At 52.9% G+C, this 12,997-nt stretch overlaps 1 protein-coding gene and 1 pseudogene across 1 annotated transcript in view; one reads left to right on the top strand and one right to left on the bottom strand.

The window, feature by feature from the left end:
- LOC149325696 (uncharacterized) overlaps window positions 1-12,997 on the bottom strand; it is a 343,155-nt gene that overhangs the window by 134,818 nt on the left and 195,340 nt on the right. The gene's annotated exons all lie outside the window — the stretch shown is intronic.
- Window positions 5,484-9,725, top strand: LOC149325698 (uncharacterized; annotated as a pseudogene).

Here is a 12,997-nt window from a genome sequence, read left to right as displayed (position 1 = left end):
GATTCAAGATGAAAGAATAAGCGTTGTTGCCGGTTCACTGCCTCCGCTGCCAAAATCGTCGTTTGACTGCCCACCACCGTGCTCTAAGGACGAGCCAGGACGCGACCACTTCCCGCTCGTCAGCTGCCTGCACCGGATGACTGCTGCGCCAACAGAGGAACAGTGGCTGCCAGCACCGAAGGAATCATGGACGGCCGAATCATCATGGACATCAACAGCTTCGCAACTACCCGACTGGACCAAATTTAGGAGCAGCTACACCAATCCTCAATCAATAATGGACCAAGGATACTCAACGTGGTCCCAACACCTGGTATCCCACTTGAAATCAGTCGAGCAAAATGTTCAACTCTCAGAGGCGAGCCCGGCGGTGGATAACCACCTCCTCCACCTCTGGGAGGCACGACACAGCCTAGTCCGCCGCTGGCGTCGTCAAAAACACAATCGGAAACTCAAAATTCGCATCGCGGATATCACCCAACAGGCGGCACAATACGCGGCCCAACTCGCCGACTCCAATTGGGTGCACCGATGCAACACTGCAGCTCGGCAAATGTCGAGTCGGAGTACGTGGCGCCTCTTCCGCGCCCTTATTGATCCGGCACAAACCCGTACTGAGACACAAAAACAGCTTCAAAGGGCTATACATAACTTCACTGGAGACACGGCCAAACTGGCCGATGCGCTCCGCGACAAATATTTGAGTATACACCAGGATCCCCGTGGTCAGGCGTACTCGTATGCAGGTTCCGAGAACGCGGATTTGGATCAACCGTTCCAGCTCCATGACCTAAAAGCGGCCCTGGCTAAAATGAAGCGAGGTACAGCACCAGGCCGGGACAAGGTGACGGTAAAGCTTATTGCCAACCTCCCAGATCCCGCCTACGAAACTCTCCTCGATTACTTCAACACTATCTGGATTGGAGGCACAGCACTCCCAATAGATTGGAAAACGGCACTAGTAACTTTCATTCCCAAGCCAGGTAAAACCATTAACACCGACAACCTCCGGCCCATCTCCCTCACTTCGTGTGTGGGGAAGCTGATGGAGACTATGGTCCGCGACAGATTGTCGGCTTTCCTGGAACAGCAAAACATTTTCGCAGACACCATGTACGGTTTCCGCCCACACCGATCCGCACAAGATGTCCTGTTGCAACTTCACAAGGAGATTCTCGACCCCGTCGAGCACCCCAGCAATGATAAAGTAGTCGTCGCACTTGACCTGCGGGGGGCTTTCGACAATGTGACCCACGAGATCATCCTATCCCACTTGTCGCAAACAGACTGTGGGCGCAATACTTTCAATTATATCAAACAATTCCTTACAGATCGCCAATCCTATATCCGGCTGCAAGACACAGAATATGGCCCATATCAACTTGGCACACGAGGGACCCCACAGGGAGCTGTCCTCTCGCCATTACTATTTAATCTGGCCATGATGAAGCTGCCTACCCAGCTGGCAGAGGTCGCCGGTGTGCAGCACGCTCTGTATGCGGACGACATCACCCTCTGGGCAACACAACAATCGGTTGGAGACATCGAGACCAACCTGCAACAAGCGGCAGCTATTGTGGACGAATACGCTCGTCGCTGTGGTCTTGAATGCTCCCCGAGCAAATCTGAATTTGTGCACATACGCCCCAACTCAAAGTGCACAACCAAAATTGCCCTTTCCCTACTTAGCGGACCGATACCTGAACACGAGGAGATCCGGGTACTGGGGCTTTTCATTCATCATAGGCGCAAGATAGACACTACCCTAAACAAGCTACGTAAGGTGGGGGACCAGGTGGGTCGGATGCTCCGCCGGGTGTCCAATAAAAGGGGGGGACTACGATGCAAAGATGCCCTGCGGCTGGCCAATGCATTCGTGACCAGCCGGATTTTATATTCGGCTCCCTACCTCCACCTACGCAAATGCGATGAGAATGCCTTAGAAGTAGTTCTCCGCAAGATTTATAAGAGAGCGCTCGACCTCCCCATAACGACGTCCAACAAGCGTCTCCTCGGTCTGGGGATGACCAACACCTTTGGGGAGTTACGAGAAGCTCATCTTAACAATCAATACTTGCGCCTTAGCAAAACACCTGCGGGGAGCCGCCTTCTGACCCGCTTACACATATCCTACGCAACACATACAGAAGAACGGGTCCGCATCCCTGAAGCCTGGCGCTTTGCACTCCAGGTGCGACCCCTTCCGAAGAACATGACTGCAGACACCCATGATGGTCGCCGTCTCGCGCGGGCGGAGGCTATTTCTCAACAATATGGCCATAAGCCAGGTGTCTTCTATGTGGATGCGGCCGGCCCACACCATGGGGGTTGGTACACGGCGGCCGTCATCCACCAAAACACTACAGTTCAGGGCCTTACTTTCCGTGCCCCAAACATTACATTTGCGGAAGAGATCGCCATTGCACTGGCCGCCGCAGATCCAGAGTCCCGAGTCATTATTACGGACTCCAGGGGCGCCTGCCGCAATATTGAGCAAGGGTATATTCCAGACCGTGCTTTCAAAATTCTCCACGCATGCGAATACACAGGGTTTCCGACCCATCGTACCATCGTGTGGGCTCCGGCTCATGCGGGTCTTGAGGGGAACGAGGCAGCAGACGCTGCCGCCCGCGCGCTTACTCACCGGGCGTCGCCTCATCCGCAGCCTGATCCGGAATTCAATTTCAATCCGGCCATCACCTTTAAAGAGATCACCTCTCTTTATCAAAATTTTCATGGTCTCTATCCCCTCTCCCTGTAAAGGCCTCGCCAGGGTGGAGGAGCGCTGGCTTCTCCGCCTCTATACCAATACTGTACTGTGCCCGGCAGTACTTAAGCACTTCAATTCTTCTTTCTCGGGCGCGTGCCCACACTGTGAGGAGGAGTTTTCGGACACCTACCACATGGTGTGGGCATGCCCTTCCAATCCTGCCTACCCACCCCTCCTCCACCCCACTCGAGAGGACTGGGAAGCTGCCCTGCGCGGCTGCTCCGAACTCCATGCCCAACAGGCATTGGTAGCTAGAGCCCGGGCCGCTGCGGAAGCTACAGGGATCCCGGACTAGGGATCCCTCCTAGTGTTTGTAAGGGGCGGGCCCTTCCGGCTCGCCCCATCGACCTCTCACTGTAAATAGAAATAAAAGTTTTCCTCCTCCTCCTCCGCCGCTGGCACTGTTCTGTAGACTCGGTGACTGCACCTTAGCGCAGCCATCTAGTCCGCTAACCTTTGCGATGCAGACGATCAACTAGCTGTCCGTCAGCCTGCTGTTGCCGACCTTGGCAAGCATTCTTTCGGGTGCGTCGTTCGAATGCGCACCAGCATACTCCAGGGACGAGCCAGGAAGCTATCACTTGCCGCTCGTCAGCTGCCTGCCCCGGATGACTGCTGCGCCAACAGAGGAACACTGGCTGCCAGCACCGAAAGAATCATGCACGGCCGCATCATTATCGATATCAACAGCTTCGCAACATATAAAACAACCCCCCGCCACTGTGGCTCGGTGACTGCACCTTAGCTCAGCGACCTAATCCGAAAATCTTTGCGATGCAGGCGATCTACCAGCTATTCGTCAGCCTACTGTTGCCTACCATTGCAAGCATTCTTTCGGGTGCTTCGTTTGACTGCGCACCACCATGCTCTAAGGACGAGCCAGGACGCTACAACTTGCCCCTCGTCAGCTGCCCGCCACGGATGACTCCTGCGCCAAAAAAGGAACAGTGGCTGCCGGCATGAAGGTATCATAGACGGCCGCATCATCATGGACATCAACAGCGTCGTAACATATAAAACCGGCCCGGCCGCTACAACTGTTCTTTGGGCTCGGTGACTGCGCCTCAGCACAGCCATCTAAACCGCTAATCTTTGCGATGCGGACGATCAACCAGCTGTTCGTCAGCCTACTGTTGCCGACCTTGCCAAGCATTATTTCGGGTGCGTCGTTTGACTGCGCACCACCATGGTCCACGGACGAGCCAGGACGCTACTACTTCCTCTCGTCAGCTGCCCGCCACGAATGACTGCTGCGCCAAAAGAGGAACAGTGGCTGCCTGCACATAAGGAATCATGGGCGGCCGAATCATCATGGACATCAAAAGCTTCGCAACATATAAAACCGCTCCCGCCGCTGTAGCCCGTTCTGTGGACTCGGTGACTGCACCTCACCGTAGCCATCTAGTCCGCTAATCTTAGCGATGCAGACGATCAACCGACAGTTCGTCAGCCTACTGTTGCCGACCTAGGCCAGCATTCTTCCGGGTGCGTCGTTTGACTGCGCACCACCATGCTCTAAGAACGATCCTGGACGCGACCACTTGCCGCTCGTCAGCTGCCCGCCCCGGATAACTGCTGCGCCAACAAAGGAACAGTGGCTGCCAGCATCGAAGGAATGACCGACGGCCGCATAATCATTGAAATCAACAGCTTCGCAACATATAAACCCGCTCTGCCGCTGGCACCGTTCTGTGCGCTTGGTGACTGCACCTCAACGCAGCCATCTATCCCGCTATTCTTTACGATGCAGACGATCGACCAGCTGTTTGTCAGCCTACAGTTGCCGACCTTGGCAAGGATTCTTTCGGGTGCGTTGTTTGACTACGCACGACCATGCTCCAAGGTTAGCCAGGACGCTACCACTTGCCGCTCGTCAGCTGCCCGCCTCTGGTGACTGCTGCGCCAACATAAGGAGCAGTAGCTACCGGCACCTAAGGAATCATGGACGGCCGAATCATCATGGACATCAACAGCTTCGCCACATATAAAACAGCCCCGCCGCTGGCACTGTTCTGTAGACTCGGTGACTGCACCTTAGCGCAGCCATCTAGTCCGCTAATCTTTGCGATGCAGACGATCAACTAGCCGTTCGTCAGCCTACTGTTGCCGACCTTGGCAAGCGTTCTTTCGGGTGCGTTGTTTGACTGCGAACGACCATGCGCCAAGGATAGCCAGGACGCTACCACTTGCCGCTCGTCAGCTGCCCGCCTCTGGTGACTGCTGCGCCAACATAAGGAGCAGTAGCTACCGGCACCTAAGGAATCATGGACGGCCGAATCATCATGGACATCAACAGCTTCGCCACATATAAAACAGCCCCGCCGCTGGCACTGTTCTGTAGACTCGGTGACTGCACCTTAGCGCAGCCATCTAGTCCGCTTATCTTTGCGATGCAGGCGATCAACCAGCTGTTCGTCAGCCTACTCTTGCCGACCTTGGCCAGCATTCTTCCGGGTGCGTCGTTTGACTGCGCACCACCATGCTCTAGGAACATCCAGGACGCGACCACTTGCCGCTCGTCAGCTGCCCGCCCGGATAACTGCTGCGCCAACAGAGGAATAGTGGCTGCTGGTACCAAAGGAATCATGGACATCCGCATCAACATGGACATCAACAGCTTCGCAACATATAAAACCGCTCCCGACGCTGTAGCCCGTTCTGAGGACTCGGTGACTGCACCTCAGCGCAGCCATCTAGTCCGCAAATCTTAGCGATGCAGACGATCAACCAGCTGTTCGTCAGCCTACTGTTGCCGACCTTGGCCAGCATTCTTCCGGGTGCGTCGCTTGACTGCGCACCACCATGCTCTAGGAACGATCCAGGACGCGACCACTTGCCGCTCGTCAGCTGCCCGCCCCGGATGACTGCTGCACCAACAGAGGAACAGTGCCTCCTGCTGCCAGCACCGAAGGAATCATGGACGGCCGCATCATCATGGACATCAACAGATTCGCAACATATAAAACCACCCCCGCCGCTGGCACCGTTCTGTGCGCTTGGTGACTGCACCTCAACGCAGCCATCTAGCCCGCTAATCTTTGCGATGCAGGCGATCAACCATCTGTTCGTCAGCCTACAGTTGCCGACCTTGGCAAGCATTCTTTCGGGTGCGTCGTTTCTCTGCGCACCACCATGCTCCAGGGACGAGCCAGGACGCGACCACTTGCCGCTCGTCAGCTGCCCGCCCCGGATAACTGCTGCGCCAACAGAGGAACAGTGGCTGCCAGCACTGAAGGAATCATGGACGGCCGCATCACCATGCACATCAACAGCTTCGCAGCATATAAAACCGCCTCGGCCGCTGGCAGCGTTCTGTGGGCTTGGTGACTGCACCTCAGCGCAGCCATCCAATCCGCTAATCTTTGCGATGCAGACGATCAACCAGCTGTTCGTCAGCCTACTGTTGCCGAACATGGCAAGCATTCCATCTTGTGCGTCGTTTGCTTGGCAAGCATTCTTTCGGGTGCGTCGTTTGACTGCGCACCACCATGCTCCAGGGACGAGCCAGGACGCGACCACTTCCCGCTCGTCAGCTGCCCGCACCGGATGACTGCTGCACCAACAGAGGAACAGTTCCTCCTGCTGCCAGCACCGAAGGAATCATGGACGGCCGCATCATCATGGACATCAAAAGCGTCGCAACATATAAAACATGCCCGGCCGCTACAACAACTGCTCTGTGGGCCCGGTGACTGCACGTCAGCACAACCATCTAAACCGCTAATCTTTGCGAAGCGGTCGATCAGCCAGCTGTTCGTCAGCCTAGTGTTGCCGACCTTGCCAAGCATTCTTTCGGATGCGTACCACCATTCTCTAAGGACGAGCCAGGACGCTGCCAGTTGCCGCTCGTCAGCTGCCTGCCCCGGATGACTGCTGCGCCAACAGAGGAACAGTGGCTGCCAGCACCGAAGGAATCATGCACGGCCGCATCATTATCGACATCAACAGCTTCGCAACATATAAAACCGGCCCGCCTGCTACAACAACTGTTCTGTGGGCTCGGTGACTGCACCTCAGCACAGCCATCTAAACCGCTGATCTTTGCGATGCGGACGATCAACCAGCTGTTCGTCAGCCTACTGTTGCCGACCTTGCCAAGCATTCTTTCGGGTGCGTCGTTTGACTGCGCACCACCATGGTCCACGGACGAGCTAGGACGCTACTAATTCCTCTCGTCAGCTTCCCGCCACGAATGACTGCTGCGCCAAAAGAGGAACAGTGGCTGCCGGCACTTGAGGAATCATGGACGGCCGAATCATCATGGACATCAAAAGCTTCGCAACATATAAAACCGCTCCCGCCGCTGTAGCCCGTTCTGTGGACTCCGTGACTGCACCTGAGCGCAGCCATCTAGTCCGCTAATCTTAGCGATGCAGGCGATCAACCAGCTGTTCGTCAGCCTACAGTTGCCGACCTTGGGAAGCATTCTTTCGGGTGCGTCGTTTGTCTGCGCACCACCATGCTCTAAGAACGATCCAGGATGCGACCACTTGCCGCTCGTCAGCTGCCCGCCCCGGATAACTGCGGCGCCTACAGAGGAATAGTGGCTGCTGGCATGGACATCCGCATCATCATGGACATCAACAGCTTCGCAACATATAAAAGCGCCCCGCCGCTGGCACCGTTCTGAGGGCTGGGTGACTGCACCTCAGCGCAGCCATCCAGTCCCCTAATCTTTGTGATGCAGACGATCAACCAGCTGTTCGTCAGCCTACTGCTGCCGACTTGGGCCAGCATACTTCCGGGTGCGTCGTTTGACTGCGCACCAGCACACTCCAGGGACGAGCCAGGACGCTACCACTTCCCGCTCGTCAGCTCCCCGCCTCGGGTGACTGCTGCGCCAAAAAAGGAACAGTGGCTGCCGGCATGAAGGTATCATAGACGGCCGCAACATCATGGACATCAAAAGCGTCGCAACATATAAAACCGGCCCGGCCGCTACAACAACTGCTCTGTGGGCTCGGTGACTGCACCTCAGCACAGCCATCTAGTCCGCTATTCTTTGCGATGCAGACGATCAACCAGCTGTTCGTCAGCCTACTGTTGCCGACCTTGCCAAGCATTCTTTCGGGTGCGTCGTTTGACTGCGCACCACCATGGTCCACGGACAAGCTAGGACGCTACCACTTGCCGCTCGTCACCTGCCCGCCCCGGATAACTGCTGCACCAACAGAGGAACAGTGGCTGCCAGCATCGAAGGAATGATCGACTGCCGCATCATCATGGACATCAACAGATTCGCAACATATAAAACCGCCTCCGCCGCAGGCACCGTTCTGTGCGCTTGGTGAGTGCACCTCAGCGCAGCCTTCTAGTCAGCTATTCTTCGCGATGCAGACGATCAACCAGCTGTTCGTCAGCCAACAGTTGCCGACCTTGGCAAGCATTCTTTCGGATGCGTTGTTTGACTGCGCACGACCACGCTCCAAGGTTAGCCAGGACGCTACCACTTCCCGCTCGTCAGCTGCCTGGCCCGGATGACTGCTGCGCCAACAGAGGAACAGTGGCTCCCAGCACCGAAGGAATCATGCACGGTCATATCATTATCGGCATCAATAGCTTCGCAACATATAAAAGCTCTCCCCGCCGCTGTGGCTCGGTGACTGCACCTCAGCGCAGCGATCTAATCCGAAAATCTTTGCGATGCAGGCTATCAACCAGCTGTTCGTCAGCCTACTGTTGCCGACCTTGGCCAGCATTCTTCCGGGTGCGTCGTTTCACTGCGCATCACCATGCTCTAGGAACGATCCAGGACGCGACCACTTGCCGCTCGTCAGCTGCCCGCCCCGGATAACTGCTGCGCCAACAGAGGAATAGTGGCTGCTGGCACCGAAGGAATCATGGACATCCGCATCATCATGGACATCAACAGCTTCGCAACATATAAAAGCGCCCCGCCGCTGGCACCGTTCTGCACATGGCAGCGGTGGTGGCTTGGCTAGAGCCAGTAGCAGGCCCGTGCAATTTCCTTTTCATCCTTCTCTCAGTCACAACAACAACAACAACAACAACAACCGTTCTGAGGGCTCGGTGACTGCAGCCCAGCGCAGCCATCTAACCCGCTAGTCTTTGCGATGCTGGTTAGTAAATCATATGCCTTATTTGCCAAAAGATCGAGCAATTATGTTCTGGTGCAGTTTCCGAGCCCACAGCGCGGTGTTGTCATTGCCGCTGAGTGTGCCACTGCTGTTCATTCTTTGCTATTTTTATCAGGAGATATCGGAACTAAACCTGGTCCTGACGACAACACTGCAGTACTCGCGGAACTCCAGAAGCTAACCACCGGCCAAACCAAATTAATAGCCGAAGTACAGCGGCTGAAATCCCAGCTCACTACTACGGATAAAACCATAACCGACTTAAGCAATCGTATGACCGAGCTCGAAATACGCTACCGAGCACTACTACCCCTTCGAAACGACACTGAAAAGATGCAGGTTGACACAAGCAACATGGCGCGTATAATCCAGGAACTAGAAACCCGCATAGATGACCGTGAAAACAGGTCATGCCGTAAATACCTCATCCTCTATGGTATCCCTGACGCTACTGAGGGCGAAACATGGGCATAATCTGAAAAACTAATCTCTGATGTTTGCCGTGATAACCTTCAAATAACTGTGGAACCTCCCAAGAAAGAGCTCATCGCCTCGGTCGTCGCTCACAAGTTAAAAATCGTCCCATAATCGTGAAATTCACAAGTAGCAAAACTAAAGAATCCCTCCTATCTAATGGGCGAAATCTAAAAGACACGGTTTATAATGTTCCAGAGGAATTCTCACATGCCGTTCGTCACGCGCGAAAACAACTTGTTCCATTTGCTAAAGCCAGGTCTGGCAAGTTTTCCGTGCGATTAAAAACATTTCACATCGGCTCGAACCGTTATATTTTGACACTTCATCTAACACCGTATAGCAACTCGCGTAGCCATCGTCCCTTCTCCCTGCACCAATAAAACGCCAGCGCGCGACACCCTCAAGTGATCTCTCGTTTTCCGTGATATTCACTAACATCCGCAGCTTCCTGCCAAAATGTGGACTCATATCCAACGTAATTTCGTCATCCAGGAGCAGTAGACTTACACTAACTGAAACTTGGTTGAACAGTAACGTGTCCGACGCTGAAGTTTTAACTGGTTTACCGGAATTCAACGTCCACCGAAACGATCGAAAAGACTCTCGTGGGGGGGGGGGGGGCAGCGTTCTTGTTGCAATTCACCGAGGTATATCATGCGCTATTCCACACATCACATCTGATATGGAATCAATATGGCTAATAAAGTCAGCAATAAAATTCCAATACGGAAAGGTGTCAGGCAGGGAGACACGATCTCGCCAATGCTCTTCACTGCCTGCTTACAGGAGGTATTCCGGGGACTGGAATGGGAACAGTTGGGGATAAGAGTTAATGGAGAATACCTGAGCAATTTGCGATTCGCTGATGACATTGCCTTGATAAGCCACTCAGGACAAGAACTGCAAAGCATGATCAATCAGTTAGACATGCAGAGGAGAACGGTGGGGCTAATAATTAACATGCAGAAAACCAAAGTAATGTTCAACAGCCTAGCAAGGGAACAGCAGTTAACAATTGGTAGCGAGGTGCTGGAAGTAGTAAGAGAATATGTCTACTTAGGGCAGGTAGTGACCGCAGATCCGGATCATGAGAGGGAAAGAACTAGAAGAATAAGAATGGGGTGGAGCGCGTATGGCAGGTTCTCAGATCATGAATGGTAGCTTACCAATATCCCTGAAGAGAAAAGTATACAACAGCTGTATCCTACCGGTACTCACCTATGGGGCAGAAACGTGGAGGCTAACAAAGAGGGTTCAGCTTAAGTTAAGAACAACGCAGCGAGCTATGGAAAGGAAAATGATAGGTGTAACGTTAAGACATCGGAAGAGGGCGGATTGGGTGAGGGAACAAACGCGGGTTAATGACATCTTAGTTCAAATCAAGAGGAAGAAATGGGCTTGGGCAGGGCATGTAATGCGAAGGCAAGATAACCGCTGGTCCTTAAGGGTAACGGAGTGGATTCCAAGAGAAAGCAAACGTAGCAGGGGACGGCAGAAAGTTAGGTGGGCGGATGAGATTATGAAGTTTGCGGGGATACAGTGGCGGCGACTGACAAAGGACAGGGTTAATTGGACAGACATGGGAGAAGCCTTTGCCCTGCAGTGGGTGTAGTCAGGCTGATGATGACGATGATGATGGCTAATTTGTCGCACTCCCCCGGTAATCACAAAATGAACAAGGGAGGGGAAAACCTCAGGTTGCTAGAGGCAACGTTTCGACAAGGGGACTTGTCTTCGTCTGGGCAAAGCGTTCATCATCGGCAGGGATTAAATAGGGCCTTCGCTCCGGGGAGGAAGGCCCCGGGGGTGGGGAAGGAAAGTGGTGTGGGAGGGGATGCGTGTCAGGAAGGGGAGGGAGGTGAATCATGATTCCTTAGGCTGCAATAGTGGAACAACTTATATCCGGGGGGTGTATAATGAACAAAAGGCTTTGAAGGGGCTGCGACGGGGGAAGGGGATGAGGCGCTGGGTGAACCTGCAAAACTCAGATAAAAGGATTAGTCAGCGTGGTACAGGGAAATGAGAACAAGGAAAAAAAAATAGGCTGGCACTGGAAGGAGAAAGGAAGGGGGGCATTTCCAAGGAAGGACAAGGCAGGGGGGGGGGAAATGGCTCGTGTTCAGAGAAAGCCAAAAAGTGGGGGCGGAGGGGGTAACAGGAGTGTCATGGTTTCCAAGAACTGGTAGCAGGTGATTAGGAGAAAAAAAAAAAGGTGAACAAAGGGAGAGGGTGACAAGGCCGGAAATGGGGTGGAAGATATGACGTGGGAAGGGTGCAAGGAGCGACAGTATACTTATGTGAGGTTCTAGGTAATAGTCTGACCACGTGCAAGACATTTGTTAATTTAAAATTATGCTGACCCTGGAATGTACCTGAGAGATTCCAGGTTTCCTCTGGACATGTTGATCCCTGTTGGTTGCAGTGTTTTAAATTTGTGGATTAGGAATGCTTCTCTGTATTTTCTGTCCCTAGTCGATTTGAAGCCTGACTGAAGAATGAACAATTTGAGTTCGTCGAATTTGTGATGGCGTTGATTAAAATGGGTCGACACTGCCTTCTGTTCATTCCGTGTTGTGTCAGCACGGTGCCCGTTTAATCTGGCACTCATTGTTTGTCCGGTTTCTCCGATATATTGTTTCTGGCAGTAGGAGCACTGGAGCATGTAGATAATATTGGACGATGTGCAGTCAAAACTGGTCTTTATATCGAAACTGAAATCGCTTGCCGTACTTTTAACCGTAGTGTCCCTTTGTAAATGTTTGCATGTCTTGCATCTAGGTCGAGAGCATGAAGTTACTGTCGGCGGTGGTTTCTTACCGAGCCTAGCATGCACCAGGATGTCCCTCAGGTTTGTGTTGCGTCTGTATGTTACCCTTGGTGCGTCGGGAAATATTTTCTTGAGACGGTCGTTACCAGTTAAAATGGGGTGGTATTTCCGCAGGATATTGTTTATGTTTGGAAGCGCGTTTGAGTATTTCGTTATAAGTGCAGGAGGTCGTTGACTGTTAGCTTTTGTTCGTTTTTTAAGAACTACATCTCGTTTCAAAGTGGTTGCTCGTTGGAACGCATTATTAAGGGTTGTCTGTGGATGGTTTCTGGTGATTAGTGTGTTTTTTAGCGAGTGGAGGTGTTTCAGGTAGTCATCATCGTCGCTACATATTATTCTTAGTCTCGTTGCCTGTCCTACGAATATACCTTGTTTGCAGTGTCTTGGATGATGGCTAGTGAAATCTAAGTATTGTTGTCGGTCAGTAGACTTCCTGTAAAGTGTGGTTTTGAGCTTGCTATTTTCTAAATGGACAGTGGTGTCAAGGAAATTGACTTGCGTTTTCGAGGAGTTGAAGGTGAATTTAATGCTGGAGTGGAATGAATTGAAATGTGTGACGAATGCCTTCAGGGTCTCAGCCCCATGCTCCCATATCATGAAAATATCGTCTATGTACCGCAGGTATATGAGTGGTTTTTTTAGAAATGAATTTAGAAGTTTAGATTTTAGTAGCCCCATAAAAATGTTCGCGTAGGTGGGTGCGAAGGGAGTGCCCATGCTTGTTCCAAATACTTGAAGGTAGTAAGAAGAATTGAATTCAAAGTAGTTGAGTGTTAGTACCAATTCAAGTAGCGTGAGGTACACTTCAGTTTCGTGCGGGTGAGG

The sequence above is a fragment of the Amblyomma mixtum genome, chromosome 10 (genome assembly GCF_055824585.1).
Source record: "Amblyomma mixtum isolate Tamu chromosome 10, ASM5582458v1, whole genome shotgun sequence".
Taxonomy (NCBI): Eukaryota; Metazoa; Arthropoda; class Arachnida; order Ixodida; family Ixodidae; genus Amblyomma; species Amblyomma mixtum.
Note: the sequence above shows the minus strand (reverse complement) of the source record. Positions and strands in the feature narration are given on the sequence as shown.